The sequence below is a fragment of the Stegostoma tigrinum genome, chromosome 3 (assembly GCF_030684315.1).
Source record: "Stegostoma tigrinum isolate sSteTig4 chromosome 3, sSteTig4.hap1, whole genome shotgun sequence".
Lineage (NCBI taxonomy): Eukaryota > Metazoa > Chordata > Chondrichthyes > Orectolobiformes > Stegostomatidae > Stegostoma > Stegostoma tigrinum.
Genome location: NC_081356.1, coordinates 120,203,769 through 120,220,219, shown reverse-complemented (window position 1 = coordinate 120,220,219; position 16,451 = coordinate 120,203,769). Strand labels below are relative to the sequence as shown.

Sequence of the window (16,451 nt, the reverse complement as noted above, 5' to 3'; positions counted from 1 at the left end):
CATTCTCAGTATTTTGATTTTGTTTTGTTTGAAAGAGTTTGACTGATCCTGGCAACCAGCAATGTTGAAGGGGGTTTGAAATTTTGATGCCTACTCTTTCAACTGTGACCATAAAAGCGTTTTTTGTTACTTGCTCCAACTCACAGATAGAGTCATAAAGTTGTACAGCACAGAAATAGATCTCTCGATCCAATTCATCCATGCTGACCAGATACCATAAATTAATCTAGTTCCATTTGCCAGCATTTGGTCCATATATTGCAAAACACATCCTATTCACATACCCATCCAGATGCATTTTAAATGTTGTAATTGTACCAGCCTCCACCCCCACCCCTGACAGTTCATTCCATACATACACCACTCTCTGCATAAAAACATTGCTTCTTCGGTCCCTTTTATCTCCTTCTCCTCTCACCTTAAACCTACGCCCTCTATTTTTTGACTCCTACAACCCACAGAAAAGATATCGTCTATTTACCCTATCCATACCCATCATGATTTTATAAGCCTCTGTAAGGTCACCCCTCAGCCTTCAACACACCAGGGAAAATAACACCAGCCTATTCAGCCTCTTCCTATAGGTCCTATGGCAACATCCTAACAAATCTTTTCTAAACGCTTTCAAGGTTCACAATATAGCAGGGAGATCAGAATTGCACACAGTACTCAAAAAGTGGCCTAACCAATGTCCTGTACAGCCGCAACATGACCTCCCAACTCCCATATGCAATGCACTGCACTACCAAATGCCTTCTTCACTATCCTTTCTATTTGTGACTCCACTTTCAAAGAACTATGAACCTACAGTCTAAGGTCTCCTAATTCAGCAACTCTCCCCAGAACCTTGCCATTAGTGTATAAGTCCCGACCTGATTTGACTTACCAAAATGCAGCATCTCACATATATCTGAATTAAACTCCATCTGCCAATCTGCAGCTCATTGGCCCATTTGATCAAGATCCTGTTGTACTCGGAGGTAACCTTTTTCACTGTCCACTACACCTCCAATTTTGGTGTCATCTTCAAACGTACTAACCATACCTACTATGTTCATATCAAAATTATTTATATAAATGACAAAAAGCAGTGGACCCAACATCAATCCTTGTGGCTCACTCCTGGTTATAGGCCTCTAGTCTGAAAAGCAACCCTCTACCATCACCAAGATGGTAGGAACTGCCGATGCTGGAGAATCTGAGATAACACAGTGTGAAGCTGGATGAACACAGCAGGCCAAGCAGCATCAGAGGAGTAGGAACGCTTGACGTTTCAGGTCAGGACCCTTCTTCAGAAAACCTCTACCATGACCCTCTGTTTTCAACCTTTGACCCAGCTCTGTATCCAAATGGCTGGTTCTCTCCAGAGTTCATGTGATGTAACCTTACTAATTAGTCCACCCTGAGTAACCTAGTTGAATGCCTTGCTGAAGCCCATATAGATCACATCCACTGCTCTGCTTTCATGAATTCTCTTTGTTACTTCTTCAAAAAATTCAAACAAGTTAGTGAGACATGACTTCCAGAGCACACAGCCACATTGACTATCCCTAATCAGTCCTTGCCTTTTCTTAGATCAATCTTGAGATCATTTTCCCACTCTTTCCTGTTTAGTCGATAGTCAATGCAATCTCCTTTTCATTGTGTTAAGAAAAGTTTGGCAAGAATATGGAATAAAAACAGCAAGTCTTGCAGAAACTCAGCAAGTCCAATAATGTCTGTGAATAGAGAAAATGAGTAAGCATTTCAAATCTTGTTATGATTTCAATGTAAGAAGCTTGATTTGCAATTCTTGACTAATCAGAAAAACTACCAGAACTTTATTCTTTAAAACGTTTTCAAACCATTTGTTAATTTGGAACTGATTTTTCTCATTGGTTTTGTGACATACTTTATAACTCTTTGGACTTGAGGTTTGGAAAGTTGATGTTTCAGAGTGAAGTTGCTGGGATGGTGAATCGGAACTGAGGACAAAGCAGATATTGAACAGGCCTGAGACATGCTGGTATTGGTGGTTGGGGGAAAACATGAAGTTTGTTGTCGGAGGAAGTATTTTAAAAAATCCAGTGTTACTTTCTTACACAAGGCCAGTGGGTTAGGGTGAGGTAGGATATCTATAGTGAAGAGAATGAGGAAGTAGTAAGTTAATATTCCTTGAACCTCATATCAAGGAGATGACTGTGAGCACTTATTCTGAAGAACTTTGCTCCATCAGGACAGACAGATGAGAAAGTGGAGGAGAGGGTATTAAGGGAATTTAGGGTATTGGTTCAAATTACCTGTTGCATGAAGCAAGACATGAGGAGTGCCAATTTCTACTGAATTTCATATTCACCCAAGCCTCAGGTTTTGGATAGGCTGTCTAGGAGAGATAAAGTATTTCCCAAATGAAACCTACTTATGAATTCAACAAATCTGTGCAGAAGCAAATTACTGCAGATGCTGGAATCTGTTCTGAAAATAAAATTGCCGGAGATCATAGCCGGTCAGGCAGTATCTATGGAGAGACAGCAAGCTAACGTTTTGAGTCCAGAAGAGTCATCCAGTCACAAAATGTTAGTTTGTTTTCTCTCCATGGATATTGCCTGACCCACTGCCATCTCCAGTTTTTCCTTTGTTTTCAGTGCAAATTCTGCCTTGACTCCTAAAAAGCAATGTTTAGAAAATGCTGTGAACAAATGCATCAAATATTTCTTTTCAACTTTATTCCAATTGTTTCCTATGAAGTGGCATGTCTGGCAAGGATGCATTTCATGTTGGTTTTTAGCTGACCAGAAAATGTAATGGATGAGCTCTCCTTATGATGAGGTAGGAATTCCTTGGATTTTAGCGCAGCAATGATAGCAGAACTGGGATTGTTGCAGGAATTTTGCCAGAGTTGCAGGAAGCCTCCCAGCTGATAGTATTTCCATATGATGGCAGAACTCATCTTTACTGCGGCCTTGACGTTTGCTTTAGCTATGCTTTGTAAAACATAGAAGAGTTTAAGTTCAGTACTATGCAAAATCCAAATGAAATGAGGCATGCATCCAGATACCCACCAACAGGATTATGATTCTCTAAAAATGTCAAAGAATTTTGGATTCAAGATAAATGTGAAGGAATCCATTGGATCTTCACATCACAATTTCCACTATACTGTGTAATACAAGACACGGCAAATTTTTATATAAAGTTCGTTACTGTCATTGAATTTGTAAATATTTTACAACACTTCATTACAGCCAGTTTTTTTTAAAATCTACCATATCACTTGTACTTGTCTACTAAATTGCATTTTAGCTTCCCACTGGTAGATGCCAGCAAAAGCAATTGACATCTTGTTAAGCTGTAGGTGCCTAAGATATTCATTAAGTTTAGTTTGTCAAGTTACAGTCCCCTATCTCCCAGAGCCAGACCAGCTAATTCTAAATATTTGATTACCTTCATCCAGAAGAGATAAGGGTATTTTTTTAAAAAGAAACCAGAGACGTACCTCAATTATTTTGGGTTACAGGAGGGTGTGAGCTTAGTGCAGCCTATTTTTAATTTCTACATTTTGCAGTTACCAGCAAACTGCACTGGAGATGAGTAGGCATTTATTTTCCCTGGCGGAGATTTTATTCATGAAAATTCACTCAGAATTTTTGCTGCTTTATTCACATCCCAGCACATGCAATTTTCACATCTTGCATCCTGATTTAATAAGGCCAAGGAGGTACTTAGCAATTTATTGCTTTTAGCAGTCATTATTAATTTATCTTTCTAAAAGGCGAAAGTCCAGATATTAGTTGTGTGATCAGTATTAAACATCTCTTTGTACTTTGAAATATCCCATTCTAAATTAAGTTAATATTAAGTTTTTTCCTTTCTGGATGAAAAGCTGAAAATTACCACTTGCTGAATGCTACCTCCAGTATTGGATTGAAATGTTAGTTCTATCTCTGTCTGTTCCTGCTGTTTTGTGACCTGTTGAATGTTTTGAACATTTGTGGTTTTCATTTCAGATATCCTGTGCTTTTTGGCATGTCGGGCTCTTTTTTAACAATATGCTCATACATTATAGTACTAACAATTTCATGCTGTTGTTTTACAAAAAGAGGAAACTCTGTATTTCTGAGAAGGGATTGCACTCAAGTCTGCTTCAGAAACATGCAGATGTTCTTACATTCTGACAATTCTTTTGTAATGAGGAACTGTCAGGAGAAGGCAAACCATGCCATTTTTGAAATTGACATTAATGCCTCAGATGAGGCAAGAATGGCATGGACAGGGAGGACCAGCTTCTCCTAGCAGGGAGGACTACAAAGTGGTAATGATTTAAAGTGATTGGTTGGAGGATTAGGGAAGCTGTGAAGGCAAACCTTTCGACCTAGGTAGTGAAGGGTGTCTGGAATTTGTCACCTGGTTTGGTGATGGAGGCAGAAACTTTTAATTCTTTCAAATGAAAGCTGGATCTGCACCTGAATTGCTGTAACTTGCAAGGCTCGAGGCATGGTGCCTGTCCCAGATTCGAATGGGCAGCCAGGTTATTCGGTCACTGCAGGCGCAATGGATTGAATGTGTCTTTCTGTGCCGTACTCTTTCCATGGTTCCATTGTTCTAGGAATTGAACATAAAAGCAAGGATATTATTTTTTGAGTTATGCAGGACATTTGAGCTCAAATACTATATGTAGTTTTCGTCTCTTTATTTATGGAAGGATATAAGTGTCCGTTCAAAGGAAGTTTACAACCTTAAGACATGGAATGGACAGGTTATCTTGTGAGGAAAAATTGTGCACATTTCCTCTGTAATTTAGAAGAGTGAGGGATATCTCCATTTAAGTACTTAAGATCCTGAATGGTCTTGACAAAGTTGATGTGAAAATTATGTTACCCCTTGTAAGTGAGACCAGAACTCACTGTTTTAAAATTAGGGATAATCTGTTTTAGGACATAGATAAGAAGAATGTTTTCCCTATCTAGGGTTGTGCAACTTTGGAATTTCCTGCTGCAAAAGGCAGTGGAAGTGGGGTGATTAAATATTTTTAAGGCAAAGTTAATTAGATTATTGTTGCACAAGGGAACCGATCCTAAAATGTACTTGGACATTTTCTTTTCCGCAGGTCCAACTACCCCTCCCATTCCTTAGATGACATGTCCATCATGGGCCTCCTGCAGTGCCACAATGATGCCACCCGAAGGTTGCAAGAACAGGAACTCATATTCCGCTTGGGAACTCTGCAGCCCAATGGTATCAATGTGGACTTCACCAGCTTCAAAATCTCCCCTTCCCCCACTGCATCCCAAAACTAGCCTGGCTCGTTCCCCCCCTCCCCCGCATCCCAAAACCAGCCCAGCTTGTCCCCACCTCCCTAACCTGTTCTTCCTCTCACCTATCCCCTCCTCCCACCTCAAGCTGCACCTCCATTTCCTACCTACTAACCTCATCCCGCCTCCTTGACCTGTCCGTCCTCCCTGGACTGACCTATCCCCTCTCTACCTCCCCGCCTATACTCTCCTCTCCACCTGTCTTCTTTTCTCTCCATCTTTGGTCCGCCTCCCCCTCTCTCCCTATTTATCCCAGAACCCTCTCCCCATCCCCCTCTCTGATGAAGGGTCCAGGCCCGAAACGTCAGCTTTTTTGCTCCTGAGATGCTCCTTTACCTGCTGTGTTCATCCAGCTTCACACTTTGTTATCTTGGATTCTCCAGCATCTGCAGTTCCCATTATCTCTGATCTCAATGGGGCAATTTTGTTTTTAAATGGAATAATAAAATTGTCAATTAAAGATAATTGAGCAATCAAAAATTGGAAGAAATGTAAATGTCATCATTAGCAGCAAATGAGACTAGATTAATTTAGGATATTGGGTCAGCATGGATGAGTTGAACTGAAGAGTCTATTTTCATTCTGTAAGGATCTATGACTCTGCAACTGACATCATTTTCGCCTAAAGCCAAAATTATTTTTGACATATTATTCCAATTGTGACACGTGCCCTTAAAGCAAGTTTGCAAATTGTGAAGTTCTTGCATCTAATTTTCAGCTTCTTTTTAAGGAAAATAATGGAGGAGGAGGCTCCACAAATATCCCCATCCTCAATGATGGAAGAAGTCAACACATCAGTGCAAAAGATAAGGCTGAAGCTTTCCCAGCAAGCTTCAGACTGAAGTTGTGAGTGGATAATCAAATTCAGCATCCTCCAGTGCTCATAATACCAGTCTAGAGCCAATTTGATTCACTCCACGTGACATCAAGAAATGGTTGAGGAAGATGGATGCTGCAAAAGCTATGGGCCCTGACAACATTCCAGCAGAAGCCTTGTACTCCAGAACTTGCTGCTCCCTTAGCTAAGCTGTTCCTGTACAGATACAACACTGGCATCTACCTGACAATGTGGAAAATTGCCTAAGTATACCCTGTAGATAAAAAGCAGGACAAATCCAACCCGACCAATTACTGCCCTATCAGTCAACTCTCAATCATCAGTAAAATGATGGAAGGTGTCATCAACAGTGCCATAAGGCAGCAACTGCTCAGCAATAGCCTGCTTGGTGACGCCCAGTTTGGGTTCCGCCCTTGAGAGGGTGGTGGTGTGATGCCTTTGTGAACAGGCAGTCCACCTGCGCTGGTTCACCCACAAAGAGGGAATTTCAGGACTTTTACCCAGCGACTGTGAAGGAATGGCAATGTACTTCCACAACAGGATGGTGAGTGCTTGGAGGGGAAATTGTAGATGGAGGTGTTCCGATGTATCTGCTGTCCTTGTCCTTCTAGACGGAAGCAGTTGTGGATTTGGAAAGTGTTGTCTGAGGATCTTTGGTGACTTTCTGTGGTGCAACATGTAGATAGTACACACTGCTGTTACTGAGCATCGGTGGCGGAGGGAGTGGATGCTTGTGGATGTGATGTCAATCAAGTGGGTTACTTTGTCCTGGATGGTATCAAGCTCCTTGAGTATTGTTAGAGCTGCACTCATCCAGGCAAGTGGGAGTATTCCTTCACAATCATGACTTGTGCCTTGCAAATGATTGGCATCTCTGTATCGCCCAAGTCCACTGCTCCCCCCACACTCCAATCTCCATCTTGCTTCCTCCCATCTTTCCTCCTTCGCCACTCCCCCCTCATCTTCTGGTTATTAGATGTGGGTGAAAAAGTAGGGTCTTAACAAAAGAAAATGAATTTTTTTCAACACAAAAACAAAATTTTCCAGAGAAACTCAGTAGGCCTGGCAGCATTTGTGAAGGGAAAGCAGAGTTAACATTTCAGGTCCAATAACGCTTCCTCAGAACTAGTGGTGGCTGGGAAAAGCTGTTATACATGCTGAAGATAAGGCTGGGGAGTAAAGAAGTGAGTGAATGGTGGAGATGGAGCCCAGAGAGAGAGAAGGAAAGACAGTTAGGCAGGTAAAGGGAAGGATAATGGTAAGCCAGGGAGAAAGAAGGGCGGTAATGGGGACCGTTGTTTGGTGAACAAAAATTAGTGGTGCTGTACGTAGCCCATGTGAATACAGGGACTGGAATGTGGGAGTGAGTAAAGGACAGGGAAGACAGAATTCAGCTCAGTATTGAATCCTAAAGGCTGCAGGGTACTCAAGAGTTTGACAGGACTATCAGCTGTATCTAACCCATTGCCCACATGTTTGCCTTCATCCCTACTTTCACCCCCCACAGTACCAATCAGACCCCTGGCTCCTCACTCTCCACCCCACCAGCTCCGCATTTCTTTTCTTTTATTTTTGTGTTTATCTCACTGTGCTATGCTTACCTTGAAGAAATTCTGTTCCTCTTTCTGTCAGGATTTCCGTTCTAATCTTTCTTCATGTTCACCATCGTTACTTGCTTTCTCACTGCAGATGTTGACAAGGTATTTGCCAAAACTCATTTCCACAGCTACATCTCATTCCTCAGTGACTGTGTCCAGCTAGACTCACCCCCCATGGATTCCGACTGAAGTTCCATTCTTCATGTTTTAAATCCTGGCTCACAGGCATGTCTGTGACGTTCAACGCTCCTCTGCCTGCTGTTCTCGCTGCGTCCTGAGATCCACACTCAGTTCCTATTGGTATTGTGGGAGGGAAAAGTACAGATGAAGGCATTGCTGTCTGCACACGCTAGAATTCTCTCTCCATCAGCACTGCCTCACACTGGCACACACCTGCCCTGCCCCCAAGTTCCACTTCATTCTCAGGTTGTTCAATGCTCGAACAAGAAACGTTTCTAATCCCTTTCAGGCTTTAAGGAACAAAAGCTTCAACAATTCAGAGGTACCCACGCCCCTGTGGAACATTACCCCCAACTCTGTCTCCATCCCTTCTCATAACCTCACCTTCTTGTTGGAGATTTACTATCTGCTCCATTCTCTGATTCTGAAAGTTCCATACTTAGCAAAGGACTTAGTTTTATGCCACTGGCCATTACCCCACCCACCAGGAACTTTGAGCATGTCTTGACATTATGAACTCTTCTTCCATTGCCTTTGCCTCCGTGCCTATTTCCTCGAATTAGAACCCTCTCCCCAACCCACGAACCCCTTCACACGACTCCAACCCTCTCCCTCCACCAGCACCTTCTGTCTGGCCTTTTACTTGTTCAACGAGCACTGCCAATCTGACATTGAATACCGGAATTTCTCTGCCCCACCCCTCACTCACTCGAACCTATCTCTCCCTGAATTGATTGCACTTTGTGTTCTCAGATCCAATTCTGACAGTGTCATCAAGCCTGCTGACAAGGGTGGTGCTGTTCTTGTCTGGTGTATTAACCTCTACGTTGTCGGGGGGCTGAGTGGCAGCTCTCAGATGCCTCCTCCTATCTCCCTTTGGACCATGACCCTACCATGGAACACGAGGCCATTGTGTCCATAATGATCCCTAATCTCATTTCATCTGATGATCTCCCCGCCACTGCCTCCGAGCTCACAGTCCCCTAACCCTGTACAGCCTGCTTCTGCCTTCTTCCCAAATTCCATGAACAGAACTGGCTGGTAGACCCATTGTTTCTGTCTGTTGCTACCTCATGGAACTCATGTCTTCCGACCTCAAGTCGACTTTTTCTTCCCTTGTCCAGTCCCTTCCCATTTACATCCACAGTTTCTCTGACACTTTACAGATGTTTTAGAATTTCCAGTTTGCAGGCTCCAGCTGCCTCCTCTTCACCATGGATGTGCAATCCCATTACACATCAGTCATCCACCAGGATGGTATCAGGCTCTCCACTTCTTGCTGGGGCGAAAGCCTGAACCGTCCCCATCCACCACCACTCTCCTCCACCTGGCCGAGCTCATCCTCAGTCTGAAAAACTTCTGTTTTAACTCCTCTCACTTTCTTCAGGTCAGAGGAGTGGCCATGGGTACCCACATGGGCCTCAGTTATGCCTGTCCCATCGTAGCTATGTGGAACATTCCTTGTTCTAGTCCTATTCGGGGCCTCCATCCACAACTCTTTCTCGGGTTCATCTCTGACTCTGCCCTTCCTCTTATTGATATCCCCGGGGATAGACTGGCCAGCAATATCCACTACAAAACCCCTTACTCCCATGCTTAACTGGATGATACACCCTCACGCCCTGCATCCTGCCTGTCCCATTCTCCCAGTTTCTCCATCTTCATCTCATCTGTTTGAGTGATGCCACGGGAGGCCTCAGAAATTTCCACCTTTTACCTCAACTGAGGATTCTCTACCACCATGCTTGACAGGGCTCCCAGGCATATCGAACCCACCTTTCTGCTTTTTCTTCCCTCCCACAACAATAATAGGGATCCTTCTTGTCCTTCATCATTCCATCAGCCTCCACATTCAAAGGATCATTAGCTGCCACTTCCACCAGCTCCAGGTGGATGCCACCACCAGACTCATAATCCCCTCCCCTCCGTTGCCAGCCTTATAGAGAGACTATTCCCTATGGTACACCTGAGTGCACTCCTCCTTGACTCCCAACAATCCTCCAAAGCCCCCCGGCATCTTCCCATGCAATGACAGAAGGTGTAACACCTGCCCATTTACTACCTTCCTCCTCATTATCCAGGGGCCCAGGCACACCTTCTAGGTGAGGCAGCAATTTACTGGCACTTCACTCCATCTAGTCTACTGCATTTGCTGCTCACAATGTGGTCTCCTGTACATTAGTGAGATAAAACACAGACTGGGTGAGTCCTTTGTGGATCACTTATGCACCATCCATATACATGACCCTGAGCTTTCAGTTGCCTGCCACCTCTGCACACTGTGTTCCCTGATCAACATCTCTGTCTCGGGCTTGCTGCAGTGTTCCAGTGAAGCTCAGTGCAAGCTGAAAGAACAACACCTTGTTTTCTACTTGGGGACCCTGCAGCCTTCAAGAGCTAAAATCAAGTTCAATAACTTTAGGGCCTGAACTTCTTTCACGTCCTTTACCCACCCCACACCCCAGAGCCTGTCATCACATGGGCTGCTTTCAGCACAGCCTAATCATTTTTACCGACATATAATCAGCATTAGCAGCATTTCTTTCCCCCCGGCTTACCATGATTAATCCCTTTGTCTTTCTCTCCCTCTGGGCACTTCATCTCCACATATTGCCTAATCCCTCAACTCTACCCCCTGACAACTACCAGCCCCTGTCTTTAGCATACATATCAGCTTTTCGTTGTCAATGCTTGTCCTGATGCAGGTTGGCTGAACCTACAATGTTGACTCCACTTTCTGTCCACAGATGCTGTCAGGTCTGCGGAGATTCTCCAGCAATTTCTGTTTTTGTTTCAGACTTCCAGCACCCGCAGTTCTTTGCCACCTTGTTTAGAACATCGAACACAGAACTGTACAGCATAGTACAGGCCTTTCGGCCCAAGATATTGTGCCAAACTTTTTATCTTAAACCTAGGGTCTATCTAACCTCCACCCCTACCTTACACTGTCATCCATATGCCAGTCTAATAGCCGCTTAAATGCCCCTAATGAGGCCGACTCCACTACCCTCTCTAGCAATGCATTCCATGCCCCAACCACTCTCTGAGTAAAGAACCTACCTCTGACATCTCCCCTATATCTACCTCCACTCACTTTAAAGCTATGTCCCTTCCACCCAAGGAAAAAATCTCTGGCTGTCCACTTTATCTATACCTCTGATCATTTTGTACACCTCTATCAAGTCACCTCTCATCCTTCGTCATTCTAAAGGGAAAAACCCTAGCTCTGTCAATCTTTCCTCATAAGACCTTCCCTCCATTCCAGGCAACTTTCTGGTAGATCTCCTCTGCACCTTTTCCAACACTTCCACATCTTTCCGGTAATGAGGCAACCAGAACTGGGCACAATATTCCAGACGTGGCTGAACCAGGGTTTTATATAGTCGGATCATAATTTCACGACTCTTGAACTCAATCCCTCTATTAGTGAAAACTAACACACCATATGCCTTCTTAACAACTCTATTCACCTGGGTTAACAAAGTGTGGAGCTGGATGAGCACAGCAGGCCAAGCAGCGTCTTAGGAGCACAAAAGCTGATGTTTCGGGCCTAGGCCCTTCATCAGAAAAGGGGGTTGGGGAGAGGGTTCTGAAATAAATTGAGAGAGAGAGGGAGGCGGATTGAAGATGATAGAGGAGAAGATAGGCGGAGAGGAGACAGACAAGTTAAAGGGGCGGGGATGGAGCCAGTAAAGGCGAGTTTGAGTGGGGAGGTAGGGAGGCGATATGTCTGTCTGGGGAGGACGGACAGGTCAAGGGGGCGGGATGAGGTTAGTAGGTAGGAAATGGTTGCCTCATCACAGCCCCTTGACCTGTCCGTCCTCCCTGGACTGATATATCCCCTCCCTACCACCCCACCTACACTCACCTCTACAGGCTCTGTCCCACCCTTTTAACTTGTCTGTCTCCTCTCCACCTAACTTCTCCTCTATCCATCTTCAATCTGCCTCCCTCTCTCTCCCTATTTATTTCAGAATCTTCTCCCCATCCCCCTTTTCTGATGAAGGGCCCAAGCCCGAAACATCAGCTTTTGTGCTCCTAAGGTGCTGCTTGGCCTGCTGTGTTCATCCAGCTCCACACTTTGTTATCTCGGATTCTGAAGCATCTGTAGTTCCCATTATCTCTATTCACGTGGGTGGCAGCTTTCAGGGAACTGTGGACATGAACCCCGAGATCCCTCTGCTCCTCCACACTGCCAAGAATCTTTCTGTTAATCCTGTATTCTGCTTTCAAGTTTGACCTTCCAAAATGAATTACCTCACACTTTAATTCATTCACAGGATGTGGGTGTCACTAGCTGGACATTTATTGCTTGTTCCTTATTAAGAAGATGGCAGTGAGCTGCCTCCTTGAACCACTGCAGTCCATGTGGTACAGGGTCACTCACAGCGGCATTACGAAGGAAGTTTCAATATTTTGATACAGCGACAGTGAAGGATGGTTCTGGCCTGTGAGTGACTCCAGACCCATAGGCTAACTCTTAACTGCCCTGTTGGCAATTAGGGATGGGCAATAAATGCTGGCCTGGCCAGTGATACCACATACCATAAATGAATAAATAAAAATGAATGGGGTGCCAATCACATGGGCTACTTTGTCCTGGATGGCATCAAGCTTCTTGACTTTCACGTAGGCAAATGAAGAATATTCCATCATACTCTCACTTGGGCCTCAGAGATGGCAAATGAATAGTGACTCCGGACAGAGAGGTCAATTACTTGCCCCAGTATTCCTGGTTTGTGACCTAATCAGAGGTTTATTTCCAACAGCAGCAATTATGTCACGGGGGCAGTATATTAGGTCACTCCAACCAACAGAAAAAGGTCTAAAGGATCTCATTGCTGTCCAAAAATCAGTGGGAGTCCAAAAATCAGTGGGAACTTCACAACAGCCATTTCTGTCTTGAAACTTGTGACCCAAATAGCTAATCTCTCAAACTCAGGCCACCATCCTGAGTAAAATCTTAGAATCACTACAGTGTTGAAACAGACCATTTGGCCCAACAAGACCACACCGACTTCCTGAAGAACATCATCCCCAGCCTTACACCCGTACCTCTATCTGCATAACCGTGCATTTCCCATGGCTAATCCATCTAACCTTCACATCTTTGGAGTGTGGGAGGAAACCGGAGCGAACCTGCTGTGACACAAGGAGCATATACAAAGCCCACACAGACAGTTGCACAAGGTTGGAATTGAACCTGTGTCCCTGGTGCTTTGACAACCACTGAGCCACTGTGCGACCCTGCAGGGAAGACCTGATTTAGATTATCAGAGGCAGAGTGACATAGAACATAGAACATAGAACATAGAACAGTACAGCACAGAACAGGCCCTTCAGCCCACAATGTTGTGCCGACCATTGATCCTCATGGATGCACCCTCAAATTTCTGTGACCATATGCATGTCCAGCAGTCTCTTAAATGACCCCAATGACCTTGCTTCCACAACTGCTGCCGGCAACGCATTCCATGCTCTCACAACTCTCTGCGTAAAGAACCTGCCTCTGACATCCCCTCTATACTTTCCACCAACCAGCTTAAAACTATGACCCCTCGTGCTAGCCATTTCTGCCCTGGGAAATAGTCTCTGGCTATCGACTCTATCTATGCCTCTCATTATCTTGTATACCTCAATTAGGTCCCCTCTCCTCCTCCTTTTCTCCAATGAAAAGAGACCGAGCTCAGTCAACCTCTCTTCATAAGATAAGCCCTCCAGTCCAGGCAGCATCCTGGTAAACCTCCTCTGAACCCTCTCCAAAGCATCCACATCTTTCCTATAATAGGGCGCCCAGAACTGGACGCAGTATTCCAAGTGCGGTCTAACCAAAGTTTTATAGAGCTGCAACAAGATCTCACGACTCTTAAACTCAATCCCCCTGTTAATGAAAGCCAAAACACCATATGCTTTCTTAACAACCCTGTCCACTTGGGTGGCCATTTTAAGGGATCTATGTATCTGCACACCAAGATCCCTCTGTTCCTCCACGCTGCCAAGAATCCTATCCTTAATCCTGTACTCAGCTTTCAAATTCGACCTTCCAAAATGCATCACTTCGCATTTATCCAGGTTGAACTCCATCTGCCACCTCTCAGCCCATCTCTGCATCCTGTCAATGTCCCGCTGCAGCCTACAACAGCCCTCTACACTGTCAACGACACCTCCGACCTTTGTGTCGTCTGCAAACTTGCTGACCCATCCTTCAATTCCCTCGTCCAAGTCATTAATAAAAATTACAAACAGTAGAGGCCCAAGGACAGAGCCCTGTGGAACCCCACTCACCACTGACTTCCAGGCAGAATATTTTCCTTCTACTACCACTCGCTGTCTTCTGTTGGCCAGCCAATTCTGTATCCAAGCAGCTAAGTTCCCCTGTATCCCATTCCTCCTGACCTTCTGAATGAGCCTTCCATGGGGAACCTTATCAAATGCCTTACTGAAGTCCATATACACCACATCCACAGCTTGACCCTCATCAACCTTACTAGTCACATCCTCAAAAAACTCGATAAGGTTTGTAAGGCATGACCTACCCCTCACAAAGCCGTGTTGACTGTATTTGATCAAGCCATGCTCTTCCAGATGGTCATAAATCTTATCCCTCAGAATCCTTTCTAACACCTTGCAGACGACAGACGTGAGACTTACCGGTCTATAATTGCCGGGGATTTCCCTATTTCCTTTCTTGAAGAGAGGAATTACATTTGCCTCTCTCCAGTCCTCAGGTACGACTCCAGTGGAGAGCGAGGATGCAAAGATCTTCGCAAGTGGCGAAGCAATTGCATTTCTCGCTTCCCAAAGCAGCCGAGGACAAATCTGATCCGGGCCTGGCGACTTGTCAATCTTAATGTTTGACAAAATTTTCAGTACATCAGCTTCCTCTATCTCTATCCGTTCCAGCATGCACACCTGCTCTTCAAAGGTTTCATTCACTACACAGGTCGTTTCTTTCGTAAAGACAGAAGCAAAAAACTCATTTAGGGCTTCCCCTACCTCCTCAGGCTCCACACACAAGTTCCCTATGCTATCCCTGATCGGCCCTACTCTTTCTTTGACCATTCTCTTATTCCTCACGTAAGTGTAAAATGCCTTTGTGTTTTCCCGGATTCCTTCTGCCAAGCCTTTCTCGTGCCCCCTCCTGGCTCTCCTCAGACCATTTTTGAGCTCCTTCCTTGCCTGCATGTAATCCTCTCTAGCTGAACTTGACCCTAGCTTCCTCCACCTTATGTAAGCTACCTTCTTCCTTTTCACTAGAAGCTCCACCGCTCTCGTCATCCAAGGTTCCTTTATCTTACCCCGTCTTGCCTGTCTCAGAGGGACATATTTACTCATCACTCCCAACAACTGTTCCTTAAACAATCTCCACATGTCTATAGTTCCCTTACCATGGAAAAACTGCTCCCAGTCCATGCTTCCTAACTCGTGTCTAATCGCATCATAGTTTCCTCTTCCCCAATTAAATATCCTCCCATTCTGCCTAATCCTCTCCTTCTCCATAGCTATGTAGAATGAGAGAGTGTTATGGTCACTATCACCAAAATGCTCTCCCACCACAAGATCTGATACCTGCCCCGGCTCGTTTCCGAGCACCAAGTCTAGAATGGCCTCTCCCCTCGTCGGCCTGTCAACGTACTGCGTTAGGAAACCCTCCTGAACACACCTTACAAAAACAGCTCCATTCAAATCTTCTGCTCGAAGGAGGTTCCAATCAATATTAGGAAAGTTAAAGTCACCCATTACAACAACCCTACTGCGTCCACACTTTTCCAAAATCTGTCGACCTATGCTTTCTACAATCTCCCTGCTGCTATTGGGGGGCCTGTAGTAAACCCCTAACGAGGTGACTACTCCCTTGCTGCTCCTAATTTCCACCCATACTGACTCAGTAGGCAGATCTTCCTCGACAATGGAAGCTTCTGTAGCTGTGATACCCTCTCTGATTAGTAGTGCTACACCCCCTCCTCTTTTTCCCCCCTCCCTATTCTTTTTAAATGTTCTAAACCCTGGAATATCCAGCAACCATTCCAGCCCATGAGAAACCCATGTCTCTGTTATGGCCACAACATCATAGCACCAGGTACTGATCCATGCTCTAAGTTCATCACTTTTATTCCTGATACTCCTTGCATTAAAGCAAACACACTTTAACCGATCCCTTGGTTCCTTCCCAGGAAAATCCTTCCCACTAGCTGGTCTACCTCTTGCTACTGCCTCACCTGCATCAACGCTCACCTCTGGTATACAGCTCAGGTTCCCACCCCCCTGCCATACTAGTTTAAACCCTCTCGAACTACTCGAGCAAACCTTCCACCCAGGACATTGGTCCCCTTCCAGTTCAGATGCAACCCGTCCTTCTTGTACAGGTCCCACCTTCCCCAGAAGGCATCCCAATTATCAACATATCTGAAACCCTCCCTCCTACACCAGCTGCGTAGCCACGTGTTCAGCTGCGCCCGCTCCCTGTTCCTCACCTCGCTATCTCGTGGCACCGGTAGTAAACCAGAGAACACTACTCTGTTCGTCCTGCTCTGCAGCTTCCAT

The 16,451-nt window shown here is 45.0% G+C and overlaps 1 long non-coding RNA gene across 3 annotated transcripts in view; it reads left to right on the top strand.

The window, feature by feature from the left end:
* LOC125451071 (uncharacterized) overlaps window positions 1-16,451 on the top strand; it is a 39,748-nt gene that overhangs the window by 4,307 nt on the left and 18,990 nt on the right. Inside the window, exon 2 of one of the 3 annotated variants that reach the window (XR_009445610.1) lies at window positions 6,022-6,673. The exons of the other annotated variants lie outside the window; for them this stretch is intronic. This is a non-coding gene — a long non-coding RNA (uncharacterized LOC125451071). The remainder of the gene's footprint in view (window positions 1-6,021; window positions 6,674-16,451) is intronic. 3 annotated transcript variants of the gene reach the window in all.